Below are 13,181 nucleotides of genomic sequence, written 5' to 3' on the forward strand. Positions count from 1 at the left end.
TCAGCATGATCTGGAAAAACTAATCCATGCGTTTATTTTTAGTCGAATTGATTACTGCAACGGTGTTTTCACAGGTCTGCCTAAAAAGTGGATCAGACAGCTGCAGCTGATCCAGAACGCTGCTGCCCGTGTCCTCACTAAGACTAAGAAAGTAGAGCACATCACCCCAGTTCTAAAGTCCTTACACTGGCTCCCTGTATCTCAGAGAATAGACTTTAAAATACTTCTGTTAGTCTATAAATCTCTGAATGGCTTAGCACCTAAATACATCACAGACTTGCTATCAGTGTATCAACCCTCCAGACCACTCAGGTCTTCTGGCTCCAGCCTGCTCTGCATACCTAGAACCAGAACTAAACATGGAGAAGCAGCATTTAGTTCCTATGCTCCACTTATCTGGAACAAACTTCCAGAAAACTGTAAAAGTGCGGAAAGCCTGAGTTCCTTTAAATCAAGACTAAAAACAAATTTTTTTAGGATTGCCTTCGACTGTTCCAGTTAAACAATTCAACAAAAACATGTTTTCTTTAATCCAACTGTTTTTAATATTCTTTTTTTGTTTCTGCATTTTTTATTTTATTTTATTTGTTTTTTATTTTTTCCTACTTGCTTTGATTCAATGTTTTATCTTCCTGTATTTTAATCATGTAAAGCACTTTGCATTGTCTTTGTACTGAATTGTGCTATACAAATAAATTTGCCTTGCCTTGCCTTGCCTTGCCTTGCTGCCAGTGAGCTGATTAGCCATTTGATTTAGGTTTGTAGGGCAAGGGCAATTTAGATGTAGCAGGATACTAGCCCTTGAGGGTTTGAATATGTGGTTACTGTGTTAGAGGCTGGAAAACGCTCATCACAGAGATGTTGATATACAACCTCATGAAAACAATCTGGCGGAAGAAACTTGGTCAGAAAGAGACCCCATAAAAAGTGATCACACTACACAGCCCTTTAAATATTATGCTGGTGGAGGCATTATGCTGTGGGGTTTCTTTTCTCCAGGAGGGACAGGGAAGATGATCAGAGTTGGTAGGAAGATGGATGAAGCTAAATACTGGGAAATGCAGAGGTATAGCCATTTTTTTAATAAATAAACCTCAGTCAGAGAGAGCGCTCAGGATGCGAGCAGGTGCAGAATCATGGCCGCTCCCGCTGCATAATGCTTTAGCTGCCAACTTTACAGGTTGTTTGATGGATGAAGGAGGGGACCACCCCGAACACCCCTCCTCCTCCCCAGCCCTTTCAGACAGGGCACAAGAGTCGCACTGCTGTGCTATAAAAACCCATTAGAGTCACCAGCTACCTCATGAAGACTGACGGCTACAGCTTGGAGGAAGAAAGTTGCTCATGTGATGCTCTTCGGGAGCATCACCATTGCCATTTGCTAACTTCAAGGTAAAGTATATGTTATTTTAAAATGAACAGTCTACCTATGGTGATAGGCATTTATGAAACAAATACTACTACAGTTTTGTGAAGGCAGACAGACTCGTGATTATGTCGATCACAAGTTGTCAACCAGGGCACTTTGGAGCCTTTGGGTTGCGTATTTGATTAGTTTTATAAGAAATGCCAAAGTAATACATCCCTGTGTAGTTGTAGCCACTCACTTTGTCTTCATTTGTTCAAACTTTTAATTTATATAGCCTCTAAAAGTGATCTTAAAGCAGTTTCCACTCAGTTAAAGTTAACCATGACAATAGAGATTTTTCCTGAAGATTAGCCCACAATTAAACCAGCACTTCATTTTTTCCTCTCTTTTTTTAGTTCAACCATTTTAAAATAACACAATAATATTGTGATCTTTTTGCTTAAGGTTCAGAAATTCACACCAGCCCATGAGGCTGCAGACAAATACAACTAGATGAATAATTTTGCAGGTATTTCCATAACTTTATAATTTATTACTGTTTCAAAGTATGTGTCCATAACAACAGAATGACCAATCTGAATGAATTAAGTGATTGAACTTTATTTATCATATATACTTATAACAATATATACTTATAACCATATATAAATGACATTTTTCCCTAAATTTAAGTGGCCATTACAAATAACAATAGCTCTATTGGCCCAGTGTCTTATCGCAATTTTTGGCTGAAGAAGGGTTTAAATGCCAGGTATCTTCTCCATTTCACTTCAGTTTCATTAATAAGTTATTCAGAAGAAATCCTCATATAAAGCAATTTATTAAAACATAAGCACACAATTAAAGCAAAGTGCTCTCAGGCTGTAGTTGCAGAAGAGGGTTGCCCTTGTCACGCATTAAATACCTCCTCACATCTATCAATTCCAATTCTGGAACTGGTGCCAGACCAGTAACTCTCTAAATACAGGCTACTTCCCTTTTATCTGGCCCTATAAAGTGCTTTTTTTGATTCTAACAAGGACTTGATGCATGAAGCTGACAAGACACAAAGCAACTGGCCTGTTTATAGCAGCGATAGCAGTGAGCATCCTAATTGATAAGATCCCATAAACTCTGGGCAGAATAGGCAGTAAAAACCTTTGGTGACTTACTGCTCTTTGCTTCACTGACCTCAATAAACAAATCAGCTGCTGTGCTTCCACATCGGGGCCACGCAGAGCTTATTGGAGCTGGGGGTCAATCTAAATGCACGCCGATCAAGATGTGACATCCACTTTGTTCCATTGGGGCTATCCATCTATTCCTAGAAAATGTTACCAGCTTTCATATCTGCACCGTAAAGATTTGACTAAAAAGTCTTTACTGTATGACGAACTTTAAAATTAAGATGGTTTTCAATGAGGAGCTAAGCTTTAACTTTAGGGTTTTTTATTGAGACAGCAATTTTTAGTCTACGAAAAAAAAATCCTAGATTTTACTTTAAGACATGCATTGAAGCGACAGATATACATGAAGAATTGAATCCTCTCATACATTTGTAAATTGCAGATTTTCTGCTCTTTTTTCATATATATTTTGAGCCCCTCTGACATCTCAAAACTAATTTTCTGAATAAGCTGGCCTGATTTGTAGATTTTGAAAAACATGGGTTTCAGTGTCTTGCCAACAGACACTTTGAGACTGAGAAGCTGGATTTGAGCTGACAGTTTTCCAACGGGAATCCAATTACTTCTGTCTGAACAACCATCATGGCTTCCTTATAGCTTCACATCAGAGAGAAAAGGCTGAGCTTACACACATTGTAATGACTGACATTGTAATTAATGTCAGAGCTGCATTCTGATAAAAAGAAAAAAGAAAATCCAGGTCAAAATACGTACAGTATTTTATACAGTACAAGAATGTAAAGTCTTGGTTAGGTCTATCGGAAAACAAACTATAGCTACACATCCCAGCATGCATTGTAGTTCTGACATCACAGCACAAGTGATAAAGGTCTCCTGCTAGAGGTTGTATGACACCCTTCTGCAGCTCTTCAGGAAGTTAAGCTGAAAGCACCTCTTCACGATGGGATTGTTGTAGCTTGCAAGTTTCAAACTATTTACCTTTCCTTACTTCCCTTCAAAGAGGAAACCTTATCACAAAATCGATCTGGACAGATAACTAATGGATTTTTAAATCTAATCCTGAATCTAAGAGAGTTTTACAGAAAAATCCACGTATGGTTTTCCTAAAAGTCAGTTAAATGTTGTTCTTTCCCTTTAGTGGAAAGACGGAAAGGTCACCGCTTTATCGATCTTGAGTCACTCATGGATGCATTAATAGAAACCCAGCTGTTCCTGGCCAGGAGCAAGTAAACTTGTTTATTTTACACTGATGCTTTTAAGTTTTCCTGAGCTCGGGTACGACGTGTTAGGTCAGAAATAGTACAGTCCCTAACCACCGCTGTCTGCTTGAACATGAGCTGAGTGTTTTTCTAAGTAATTGCAGTTGAGTTTTTTTTTTTTTTTGCTGTTAGATAGTATTTTTTAAGGAAGAACTCTTGTTCTTGAACTGATTCTGTTCAGGTGCCTTGGAACTTTGGTGTTTTGTCTAGTTTTGGGATTACAGCCTATTCATCAGCAGTTAGTGTTACACAATGCAGAAGGAGAACTGGGAATTAAGAAAGGGGAGCTTTTTACCTGTGCCTACAGAATTTTCCTTTTAATGTAAAAAGAGAACATAAAAAACACAAGTGAATGAGAAGCAGGACTTGGCTACTCTGTGGAAAACACAGCAGCTTACACACTGGTATGTTTAGCAGTTATGGGCATTTGAAATAGGTAAAGGTCTGCAATTTGGAGGGATCTATGAGTGCACCTGTGTCTGGATGCTATTGTAACTGAAATAACTGGCGACCAGTGCATGAAGGCTGGGAGATATAATATTTAGTTGATTTTTACCACCATATCTGAACGGCTGGGAAACCTGTTTATATGAAGGAGCGTTTTGCAGCAGTTTCTCCAGCTTTGTATCTGATTTTAGTCGTCTCTCCAAAGCCGGTGGAAGCTGTGATCCTCCTCATCAGAGATGGATCCCATCATTTGAGAACAAGCTAAGGTGGACATTAACCCAGACAGGTAAGTTGGAATGTGTTTATTCACTTCTATACAAAAAGTTTATAGATAAACCCCAATAGTGCCATTTCCTACCAATGTTTTTCATGTACAATATTTTAAGTCTGACTTGTCAACTTTTTTATCTAGACCTCACTGACCCTTGGTGAGAAACATCACACCAAATATAATAATTGCTGAAATTTACATCAAAATAAAGCAGTCCATCCCAACCTAGGGCTTATTCTTTCTTGTTAATCTCCAGGGTATTCCCATGATTTCCCATCATGAAGTGGTTCAAGTCTTTGACTGGTTGGGAATTGTAAAAACTTTTATATGTAGAAGTGACAGCAAAAAAGAGGAAAGGATGCTTTGTTCAAATGAAGCCAGAATGTAACTATTTAAACTCTTACATTGCACAGTCCTTACATTTCCACACAGTGTCAGTAGCGTTTATGAGCAAATTGTAGTGAATTATTGTGGTGAACCCTGAATATGGACGCAGCTGAAAGGATAAAATCATCTTAAGGTTAATCCCCTTCCCATGGTTGTCTTTGGGAGCTACTCTGAATGTTGCAGACCAGAGATGCCCAAATAGCTCCAGAATGGAGTGACTAAAGCAAACTTTTGTTTTTGTTTTAATAATTTTTGTAGAAACAGTACAAGAGACAGGTAAATATTTACTGGAGCTAATGGTGATAAGGAATTATTAGCAATCCCCATGGATTAAAGATGTTTGTAGGAGACTTTAAGTAAAATACATGGAAATCATCTTCATTCCTCTATTGTGCATTGCTTACATAAGATAAGGTGTTTTCCTCTTTTGCTCATAATGGAACTCAAAAATATTAAAAACAGCTATCGATCAATATGAAACCTCATATTGTGATTTAATGCTTTTTAGACATATCGCACAGCCCTAATTTATTATACCCTGGCACATTCAATCTGCGGGATCTTTTGAGGTTTTTAAATCCTCCCTAAAAACACACTTCTTTTATCTGGCTTTTAATCAAGTCTAAGTGGACATCTGGCAAAAAAATAAATAATAATTTACATTTTTATTTAAATTTTAACTTATTTTATTTTCCTTCTATTTTATTGCATTTTGTTTATTTATTTCAGCTTTTACCTCATTTCCTGCAACTGTGATATCTGTACAGCACTTTAATTACCAGTCTGTTGTTTTAAATGTGCCTTTGTTATGGTTCTCATTTGTTGTGACTCTGAGTTTTCAGTTTTCTGTTATCAGTTGTTTTTATTTTCCATGATATTCTAGCATTCTTTGGTTACTCTCTGTTGCCCCCTTGTGATTGTTTTCTTTCCCCTTGGATTCCCTCTTGCCAGTTCCACCCACACCTGCTCCTCATTCAGCTCGTTAGTCCATCCTTTGTTTTGTTCTCCTTAAATACTCCACCTCTGCAGTCACTCAGTGCTGGTTCCTTCTCGTTGCTGTATTTGTCTACTCAGCTCGTCTCTCCCTGGCTCCTCAGACTCGTTTTTCCCCTGATGTCTCCATGGTTTTGGTTTGTTTAATATTTTAAGTTGGATTTCTGCCTCTGCCACCTATGGTCTGCAATTAAACCTCTCAGAACTCATCTCTGTTTCACTCGTCTCTGCATCTGGGTCCTTGAGCAACCTCACCACCCATTGCTGACAGCTTTATAAATAAAGTTTGAGTTGAGTTGAGTTACATTTTTAAAGCTCAAAGTGCTGCGTTGGAAAAATAAATATAAAGAACCAATATGTAAAGTAAATATATAGATACGCACATATATGTATATCAATTCTAGCTTTAAACCATCACCAGGTCATTTAATACACACAAAGACTGAGGTATATCATAAAAAAGTATCTAGATAAATGGTAAATGTGGCCTTCATTAGCAGGGTTCCTGTTTACTCCAGCACTCAGCCTGTGTACATCCTAGTACAGTCACATGGGGTATTGAGTTGGTGAATTAATCCACCCAAAAAAGCACATTTCTAATTTCCCTCTCTGTTATGTTTCTCATGTCCACCTCTGTTGTCGGTTCTGTTGTCTCCAGCTTTGACCCAACCACAGTTCCTGCTGTTTTGTTTTGTTGAAAGAGATAAAAGCGTTTGAAAACAAATTAAGGAATCGGAAAGGACTACTAGCTATGTTGGTGGAAAATACCTAAAAGTGACGGATTTATAGGGTATACTATGGTATAATTGGCTGGTGCTTCATCAGAACTAGAATTTAGACTTTTGAAAGTTCTTTGAGGTAACCCTGCAGCTGAAACTCAGGCCTGCTAATATTAGCATCACTTTATTCACACTACCGTATTTTCACGACCATAAGGCGCACCGGACTAAAAGGCGCACTCTCAGTTATGTGTCCCATTTCTGTATTTAACACACACATAAGGCGCACCGGACTATAGGGCGCGTTTTTTATATACAGGTACATGTCCTCTACTACCTTTAAATACCTCTACTGCGTATTTAAAAATACAGCGGGGGCAAAACTGAGTATGATTGTGCTTTATTCATGTATTTATTACAAAGTATTAATCAAACCTGGCAGCTGGCCGTGAGACAGACACATCGCAGATGACACAGCGCTGTGGTCACTCCTAAATTAACTTAAAATCCTGAAACCTGCCGCTTTTATTGCCGGTATCCTAGTGCCTGCAGTTTAAATTATTTAGATGAAAAACACCTGCCAGCAGCCGCGGTGAGGCTGCTGTTGAAGGGATTTACTGTCGGTGCACCGCTGGTATGTGGGGGTCTGAGCGCCCCGGACAGAAATAGATAATCTGGATGAACTGACTGCAATTATGAAGTTTTCAGGTGGACTTTCTCACTTAAAAACATATTAAAACTACTTTATTCCCACTGATCACAGCAAATATAGCTGCAAGATTTAGATTATTTAGATGAAAAAACACCTGCCAGCCACCGCGCTGAAGAGGAGGAGACGCGCCCACAGGCTGCTGTTGAATTAAGTTTTCAGGTAGAAAAATAGAGCGGGAGCAAAACTGAGTATGATTGTGTTTTATTCATGTATTTATTACAAAGTATTAATCAAACCCATCAAAGTCATCATCCTCTGTTTCTGAATTAAACAGCTGCGCTAAATCAGACATGCCAGTTTCCCCTTTTTCTGCGCTGTCAGAGTCACTTTCCGTGCAGCGCAGCTCCTCAGAAATAATGCCGGCTTTTGCAAAAGCTTGAACAGCAGAGCCAGCAGACACGTTAGTCCATCTACAATCCATCCGCAAACGGTGGCGTTAATTGCCCAGCGCTGCCTTCCACTTATCCTGAAACTGTGGTCTCCGTCTGTCATCCATCGCTCCCACGCCGCTCGCAGCCTTGCTTTGAACGGGCGCTTCACACCGACGTCGAGCGGTTGAAGCTCCTTTGTCATCCCCCCGGGATAACGGCGAGCACAGCGTTCATTTGATTCACCTTTTTTTCACATCGGCTGTGAGATGGGCACGCAGCAATGGTGATGCGTGGAAAAAACCACCTAGTCTTCTCAGATACACCTGCCTCAGCCACGCATCCACCCAGCCTTTTTCATTAGAGTCATCAGAGCGCTGTGTCTGTCTCGCTGTCAGCTCCCAGATCAGCTTCTCTGATTGGTTGATGCGGCAGCAAAACTTCAATTTTTCCATCTCAGCAGCAGCAGCGCGTTGGCGGCGCTTCATAAGCTTAAACGCTCCCGACGTGCTGCACCAAAACGCGCTGCGGGACCTTTTGCTGCACCTATACGCGCGTCAACCATTGACTTTGCATGTAAACTCGCTGCTTCTGCTGCACCTGCTGGGTCCGGTTCACACCGATGTCCAGCGGTTGAACAGCGAGCACAGCATTCATTTGTTTCCCCATGTTTTTCACATCAGCTGTGAGATGGGCACGCATGGAGTTACATATTAACAGCGATGGTGAGGGGTGGAAAAAAAAAAAAACACTTGGTCTCCTTACATTCACCTCCCTCAGCCACTCTTTCATCATCTCCTCAATGAGGTGGTCTCAAAAGTCGCAGTTACAACACACATAGGGCGCACCGCACCATAGGGCGCACCGCACATTTTGAGGAAAAAAAAAGACGTTTAAGTGCGCCTTATAGTCGTGAAAATACGGTATATCATCTCTAAGCATCTATAAGCATCATTAAGCATCATCATGGTCTTGACAATGTGAATAATGCCAAACCTCCTAATTCATTCTCTTCTGCTTTCCCACCTGTGTTGTAACTAAACCTTAGGGCGCATCGATCAGACCCGGAAATTCCAAGACATTTGTGGTTAAAATATATGTTTGTATGGAATAGTGGCATTAATTGAAAGCGTCCGTCCGTCCGTCCATCCATCCGTCCATATTTAATCTCCGTGCTCCTGAGCTGTTATTGTTACAGTGTCTTCACGCTCTGCTGTTTGCTGTGTCTTCCTGTGTTGTTTCATCCGCCTACATCCCTCTGGTGTGAGAAGCCATTTTTAAAACTGTGTTAATAGAGATAAATGAAGGCCTCTACAAACGCAAAGTCAACCAGTTTCTTATTTTTAAGTCTGGTTAAATGCTTTGATGGAGGTTAGCGCTCAGTGTCAGTGAGTGCAATTAACTGTGTGGTCCTTCATCACTGAGAACAGTGACTTAATTTTTGTATTCTCTTTGGCTCTCTAAATGTCTTTAAACCTTTTTAAACTATAAAGTTGTGTTTATGGCCTTTAGATGAGCTATTCGGGAGACTTCAGTTTGTCTTACTTTTAAATAGAATTTATGGCAATACATTTCCAACAATTAAGATGCACTTTTATACAAACTTTAAGAATATTTCATTAGATTAGATTAGATTAGATTAGATTAGATTAGATGAGCTTTATTGATCTCACAGCGGAGAAATTCACTGGTCACATATTGGCATAGTAATTAAAGAAGGTGCAAATAAGGAGGAAAAAGGTGCATTAAGAATAAACAATATATATATACAGTATATCAAGATAAATAAGGATTAAGGTGCAAGTGTACATGTATCACACACAATGAAAAAATAAAAATAAGAAATAAGAAAAAATTGAAAATACAAGGGAGTAGCACAGAGATTTGAGGTGTCATATGTACAATCCGGATGGCTTATATACAGGTGGATTTACTTTTACATTAAAGTGTAGTAGGTGAGGAGCAACGGTGAGGTAGTGGTGTATTCACATATATTGCCCAGTCAGCATAATGCACAGAATATTGCACAGTCAATAAAAAAAAAAAACTATAATATAGCTGCACAGTGGTTTTTACAGTTACCGGTAGTTGGTTTTTATTAGTAGTTTTAGTATTTGTTGCTCTAGTTCAGGTATGCCATTCTAGCTGGATATGTGATTCTGTGTATGCTTGTGTCTGATTAAACATTAGCTGTCCCAGAAACCTGCCCGTATACTGACTACTACAGCAGTCTTCCTCTTTTCATCAGTTTCTCTTTTGTTCTTAGTTGCGGCAGACGGCCGCCCACCCTGAGCCTGGTTCTGTCAGAGTTTAAAGATTTGATCATAGCATGTTAGGCACCCTGAGGTGACAAATGTTAATAATTTTGCAGCATATAAATGAAAATTGATTCTTCATAAATGTTATGTTGGATACAGAGATGCATTTTTCTGCGTAACACTTTATACCTTCTTTCCAGACAAATAATAAAATCTATTGGTTTTAACTATAGCTTGGCCAGGATTCTTTCTCCAGACTGACAAATTGGGCCTTTTATTAAGGTTGTGCTCATTTGAAATCTCTCACCATGATCAGCTTCAGTGATAAAAGGAAAAAACCTGTTTGTTTACCGACATTGTTTGTTATACTCCTCTCATTTCCCTTAGGGAAGAATGTACAGTTGGAAATGGAAGATGATAAACCAGTAATTAGGCAGCAGCAGATTTTTTCAGCTGTTTTAAAAACTCTCTGAAGCTCAAATTAAGTGTACATTTGTCAGTGTCCATTGCAGCAGAAACACCACTGATCTGAGACCTGTAATTAGCTCCCGGTGCTCTGTAACTCATAATGATGCTCAGCTGTCCAAAGATGTGCTGCTTTGGACCGATGCACAGACAGGGAGGAAGGAAAAGTAAAAAAAAAAAAAAAAGAAATCATCCCAGAGGAAAAACATTCTGAATTAAGCTGCAAGTTTGTATTTTATCCAGTGTAACCTATTTTTTTACAACCAGAAAAAGGTGAATTGCTTCCTCCATCTCTTCCTCAAGAGAGGGAATCTAAGTATCATGGTATCTTGGATGAACAGATTTGGACTTATATTCATCTAATATCAGTTTTCTGACCTCCAATCCTCACTTATTGTCAGGCAATATACATTTTTATAAGTTTGATTCATCATGGGAAATGGATGGATGGATAAATGGATGGATGGATGGATGGATGGATGGATGGATGGATGGATGGATGGATGGATGAATGGATGGATGGATGGATGGATGGATGGATGGCCTCTGCCTTGCAAATTTAAACACTTAAAACTTTGATGCATTTTATTGTAAATTTATGGGCTGGACCAATATTAAGTAGTGCATCATTTTGAAGCGGAAAGAAAATGAGATAGACGCTGTTAAATCTGGAGTTTAGTTAGTAGTTGATGTTGTCAGTTGTGCTCTCCTTATCCCTGTTATGCAAACGATATTCAGTTGTACAGATTCCTTTAATCTGAATGATTTTTTTTTAAATGCACATTTTACTAAAGTAACTTTTAACCTCCTACAAGAGAGGGATATCTGACAGTTTTCATTGATTAAGATACGTAAAAACTGAAATATTTAACATTGCAAAAGATCAATCAGATCAGATCAATCATTTTTAATAGCTTTTACTTTAAATAGTCACATGTAGTCTGTATTTCATCCTTCCTTTGATCATTTGAGAAATGTTGTCAAGGTCAGCTTCATTGCCTCTCTTTCTCAACTAGAAGTGATAATTCAGGTTTCTGTTTTGTAATGTCTGTATTATGTCTGACTGTTTGTCTACAAGGCAGAGTCTCTGACATAAATAATCCAAATGTTGAAATGTGGCTCCTGCTTCAACATTATCTTCTAGCATATTTCAAGATTGTTCTGATTTGCAGTTCTGCTCCTTGGCAGATTATTCAAGTCAAACAGAAAAAAAATAAATAAAATGAAAGGGTTGTCATGCAAAACTGGTAAACCTCTTTGATTGACTAATGTATGTTTTTAGCCTCAAGCCTGATACAAATGGTTAAAATACTGAGTGCACCAGTGTGTTACTGGGGAGGGGGTCCGTCTAAAGAGTAGGAGTTTGTATGGCATGGCAGCTGCCATGTTCGCTTTCCGTTGTTTAGTCACATGCTGCAACAGTGTGTGCAAACAGACAAACACAAACACACACTGACCAAAAAAAGACTCCCTGCAAAAGAAAACAAAAACTGTGAACGCAGATAAAGAGAGATAAAAGGAATCATTCTAATTCTTTCACCTGTTGTACACAATAAACACTGTCTGCCTGCTGCAAGCACGCACATACTCTCACTGTGTCTAACTACTGTCTCCCATGCTGGCCCTCAAGAGCTCAGACTTAGTGAAGGATCCACACAGACAGCCTGACATAACAAGCAAAAAGCAGAGATAAAGTGAGGTAGAAGGACACAAAAGGAGAGACGGAAAGACTTTTAAAGAAGAGTAAGGCTGAAATATGACAGTGGGGGATGTGAGATCACTTAAATTCTGTTATGATCTTTATATAAAGAGAAGTTATTTCTCAACCATTAGGGTTCCCTAACTTACAGGGCAGATAGGCTCATAGAGCACCGCTACAATAACTTACCAAGTTCCCAGACATCTTTTTAAAACACTGATGGTGTTTGCACTGAACAAATAACATATATTGAGAATTTCTGTTAAGTAATTTGTGACAAACAGTTCATAATGGAGGAGTTGTTAGCCATGTCCACTTTAAACACCTTTTTCCCTTGCTCAGTGTGAACATAGATAATCCTTCCAGGGGGAAGAAGGCCAAACATCCAATATGCAGGAAGACTTCCTGCCGAAAGGCAAAGACAAAAGCAACGTTAGACTCAGTGAAACAAAACTCAGATTAGACTCAGCTAAACTCAGCTTGGCTAGAGTACCCAAAACTGGCAAACACTCTGGCATTAAGGTAGTGACAGTCCACTGCTTAATTACTCCTCCAGATAATGATCCAAGGAGCCGCAGGTGTGCAGGGAGGACCAACGAGGATAGGGCGCCACCTGGTGGTGGAGGGAGAGACAAACACAAAACAACAGACCACACAAACTGGATTCCTGACAGAAAATATGAGGTAATCTGAAGTTTATGTTTCTAAATCAAGCTATCAATAAATATAAATGTTGTTAAAATTGTAGTAATAAATATTGTCATAAGAGCAGTTAATATTTGTCAATAGGGGCTTTTGTTCTGGCTTTTTAATGTAATTACAAGGTTATATCATTAAAATTTGATGCTAGCTCAAACCTATTAGTGAGTCAATGTCACTACTGTTGGTCTTTCATCATACAAGCTTACAGGAACGCACTCAGTGACTACTTTATTGGGTACAGTTATTCAATACCATTGTGTCCTTGGGCAAGACACTTCACCTGCACTGTCTACTGATGGTGGTCAGAGGGCCCGGTGGCGCCAGTGTACGGCAGCCTCGGTTCTGTCAGTGAGCCCCAGGGCAGCTGTGGCTACAATGTAGCTTGCCACTGTCAGTGTGTGTGTG

The sequence above is a fragment of the Cyprinodon tularosa genome, unplaced genomic scaffold (genome assembly GCF_016077235.1).
Source record: "Cyprinodon tularosa strain WSP-4 unplaced genomic scaffold, ASM1607723v1 ctg66, whole genome shotgun sequence".
NCBI classification, from domain to species: domain Eukaryota; kingdom Metazoa; phylum Chordata; class Actinopteri; order Cyprinodontiformes; family Cyprinodontidae; genus Cyprinodon; species Cyprinodon tularosa.